The sequence below is a fragment of the Berghia stephanieae genome, chromosome 14 (assembly GCF_034508935.2).
Source record: "Berghia stephanieae isolate SIO BIC M18660-M18661 chromosome 14, UCSD_Bste_1.3, whole genome shotgun sequence".
NCBI classification, from domain to species: Eukaryota; Metazoa; Mollusca; class Gastropoda; order Nudibranchia; family Aeolidiidae; genus Berghia; species Berghia stephanieae.
The window spans coordinates 6,420,174-6,424,317 of NC_088373.1; the positions used below are offsets into that span (position 1 = coordinate 6,420,174).

The window sequence follows — 4,144 nt, forward strand, 5'->3', positions numbered from 1 at the left end:
AGGGAGGGGGACTATTATGAGCCATCCTATTGGATTACTACGAACCAGAAAATCCTTTGGGTTCCGATTCCTTTGATATGCTACCAAAGGCAGTTAAGAGAAAGCTCTCACGATGTCCTCATGAGCTTGGAGAGGGTCATTATTGTTCATCAAAGTCTTCTTGCTTACACTGTTTAGAATGCAGCTGATTTATAAGGGCAAAAATGGGGCGCTAGACTGGTTCTGACTCTTTATTTTAGTGATTTTCCATGGTGTGCTCTTTAATGATGTCAGGAGTTCTCCTGATAGCCTCTTGTAACACTCACTCAAGGAAATGGCGATCCCTAAAGAAGTCTAACAGGATGTTTTGCTCCCATGTGACTCACCATAATCTAGATTTTGTCTTGATTATTACTTTATGTCATAGTAGTAAAACATCATGATGATGATGATGATAATGATGATGATGATAATGATTAGATGTTGGTGGAGGAGGAGGAGGAGGAGGAGGAGGAGGAGGAGGAGGAGGAGGAGGAGGAGGAGGAGGAGGAGGAGGAGGAGGAGGAGGCGGATGATTAAGAAATAAAAATATTTTACTTACGGCGGCCAAATCTGTAAACAGGGTCAACATTTTTAATAGAATTTTGGGACCATAATTTATAAAACAGAGGTCTAAGAATATATATGTATATATATATATATATATATATATATATATATATATATATATATATATATACAGAACCTAGCAAGTCTAGCTAATTAATTGAGATTCATCTCTAAACCTTAAGAATTGTTTGAGCACATCAAATAGTCCTTAACAGTTGAATGCTGTTAAATCATCTACAAAATACTATTCATCAAGTTGATTTAACTAAGGCATGATGGGGGTTACACACAACACTTATGTAATAAAGCATTCCCAAAGAAAGTTCTTGGGGTAAAAACGTAGTCCCTTAGAGCCAAAGTTTATCGTGGTTTGTTAAACGAGCAAACACAAGAATTACTTGTTACCCTTTGGATATAAGGTTAATCTAACTTAGATTACATTCCTCTAGATATGACAGTCCTAACTATCCAATCATTACTTGGTGGACAGTCATGACAGAGATGGGTTTCGACAGAACCTAGAATTGATATAGTTCAAATAGTTCGTCAAATGGTTACTCTACCCAATTAACTACCCAATCATTACTTGGTGGACAGTCATGGCGGAGATCGGTATCGACAGAACTTAGAATCGATATAGGTCCAATAGTTCGTCAAATGGTTACTCTCCCCAATTAACTACCCAATCATTGCTTTGTGGACAGTCATGACGGAGATGGGTATAGACAGAACCTAGAATCGATATAGGTCCAATAGTTAGACAAATGGTTACTCTACCCAATTTACTATCCAACCTCTTATCCGTAAATGGGGAAGAATTTTCAATTATATAAAAATGTGACCAATCGTCTCAAATAGGTAATATGTCGGTCTGAAAAAAAATGCAGCAAAATGTATTTAGAGCAACAAATAAGAAACATGGCTAAAACCAGTCATTTACAACCGAAAAAATACCGCCAGACCTGCCCCCATAACTTTCAGATTTTAAAAATATAACATTTTATAGATATCGTAATACATACCTTTCCTTTTCCCAAATTGCCGGATCCGTGCTTAGAACAATTGGCCACAGGCTTGGCCACAATCACTGGCACACGCCGGCACACAGGCTTGGCCACAGGAGTGCCCACAGACTTGGCCACAGGAGTGCCCAGAGGCTTTGCCACAGGAGTGCCCACAGGCTTGGCCACAGACTTGGCCAGAGGAGTGACGACAGGATTGGCCAAAGAAGCATCCATTAACAGGAAGACGGCACACAACTGAAAATGTGTGTATGGATGAAAGAAAAATAACTCGATCATTTACGTAGCAAAATTTCCACTAAACATGCTCAAGCGCTTTACAGGGGCATTCCAGTCAATAACAAGACTTAACATGTAGGACACGACCCGACGCCCATAAAGCGATATTACCATGTTTTCAGAGACAACGCTGTTAATGGCCAGATACTCATTTTACACCCCAGTACGACTAGAGAATATGACTAAAGAGCCTTTCCCAAGGACTATGTGTCGCTAATGGCGAGACTCGAAGTATTGCAGGAATGATAACCGAACGCAAATATGTGATTAATTTAGCATTGTTGTATCCGAGATTATTTTTTTCCTCAGTTTTTGATAACTTGTATATTCCAGTGTCCGAATTTATTCCCTTTTTTTTCCTTTTCAAACAAGCCATGTTGGAGCCTGTTCACGCCCTGTCAGGGTGAGAGTTGTTCGCAACATATTTTACTTTACAAGAACTCTAAATCAAGCGCACACTTGTTTTCGGTTATCAGACATGCACATACGCGAACGCAAGGCAACAGAGTTTAAAATAAAAATCAACATGTCATTAAAATATTTTAAAAAATCGAATTAACACAATTTTAAGTCTAATTCATCTTGTTAGGGGGGGGGTCTTTGTTTTGTTTTGTTTTTCTTTTTGTTTAGTTTTTAATTTGTTTTTTGTTTTGATTTGTTAATTTATTTTATTTAGAATTTAGAATTCTGATCTCGACACACACTTATTACAACCGACATATTTGTAGTTCACATAACCAAATACAATCATGGGCTTACCTTACCATTGGTGTATGTAATGAACAATATTTAGCGATTATCTTGCCTGAAAATATGGACACGCCGATCATAACATAATAACACTTTGCAACAGTTGATTTTACACTGAATAGAAGAATAGAAATACAAATGTCACACTCACCAACACGTTTACACACAACACTTTGAAATAGTAGATTTTACAATGAGTTAAATAATAGAAATACAAATGTCACATTCGCCAACACGTTTACACACAACACTTTGAAACAGTAGAATTTACATTGAGTTAAAGAATAGAAATACAAATGTCACACTCAAAAGCACGTTTACACACAACACTTTCAAACAGTAGATTTTACACTGAGTTAAAGAATAGAAATACAAATGTCACACTCACCAACACGATTACACACAACACTTTGAAATAGTAGATTTTACATTGAATTAAAGAATAGAAATACAAATGTCACACTCATCGACACGTTTAGACACAACACTTTGAAACAGTAGATTTTACACTGAATTAAAGAATAGAAATACAAATGTCACACTCACCAACACGTTTAGACACAACACTTTGAAACAGTAGATTTTACACTGAATTAAAGAATAGAAATACAAATGTCACACTCACCAACCAATTTAGACACAACACTTTGAAACAGTAGAATTTACATTGAGTTACAGAATAGAAATACAAATTTCACACTCACCAACAGGTTTCGAACCTTCATGATGACTGCGAATGACAACGGTTTAAACACAAAGACACGAATTTGTCGTTTTATAATGTATCAGTGCTAAGCTGAAATGTTTGTTGTTGGTCTACTTTCCATTAAAAAAAATAAATAAAACAGAGCGAATAGCGACACACACACACACACAGACACACACACACACACACACACATCATCATCATCATCATCATCATTGCCTTTTTCACCCTGGGTCAGGATATAGGCCACAGACAAACAGTTTACATCCTTCTCTATCCTGAGCTAACTTTTTTTTAAATCTATATATCAGCTTCTTCAATTCTTCTCCATGTTCCTCGTGGCTTTCCCCTTGATCTTCTGACCTGAGGATTCCAGTCCAATACGTCCTTTGTTATAGTGGAGTCATTCTTTCTAAGCGTGTGTCCAATCCACATCGTCTTCTTCCTATTTCCTCTCCCACTGGTTTCTGCTGTGTTCTTTTCCATACTTCTTCATTTTTTATTCTATCCATCCATTTTACTCTGAGTAGCTTACGCATGGACCTGTTTACTAAAGTTTGTACTCACACACAATTAGATGTACAATATATTTGTGCCAAGACTAAAACGAGGGTAGCGTGCAAAACTATCGTATCTTAAAATCGCACCTTTTCAGGAGAGACAAAACACTGTTTAAAACTTAAAATAATCCTTGGAAACCCGTGAAATTTACAAATCGTATGTAAAAAGTGGCGAAAAAAACGATGGTGGCATTTTTGAGAAGATATATTGCATGAATTATGAGTTATTAATGTTACGA

The 4,144-nt window shown here is 36.8% G+C and overlaps 1 long non-coding RNA gene across 2 annotated transcripts; it reads right to left on the reverse strand.

Moving 5' to 3' along the window:
- Positions 1 to 548: 548 nt before the first annotated feature.
- On the reverse strand, positions 549 to 3,447 carry LOC144960019 (uncharacterized). 2 transcript variants are annotated; one of them, XR_013642741.1, is made up of 3 exons: positions 3,344 to 3,447; positions 1,611 to 1,847; positions 549 to 591 (listed from the first exon to the last, which is right to left on the reverse strand). It is a non-coding gene; the product is annotated as an uncharacterized LOC144960019 (long non-coding RNA). The 2 variants fall into 2 exon arrangements; XR_013642742.1 differs by lacking the exon at positions 3,344 to 3,447 and adding an exon at positions 2,649 to 2,802.
- Positions 3,448 to 4,144: the final 697 nt, after the last annotated feature.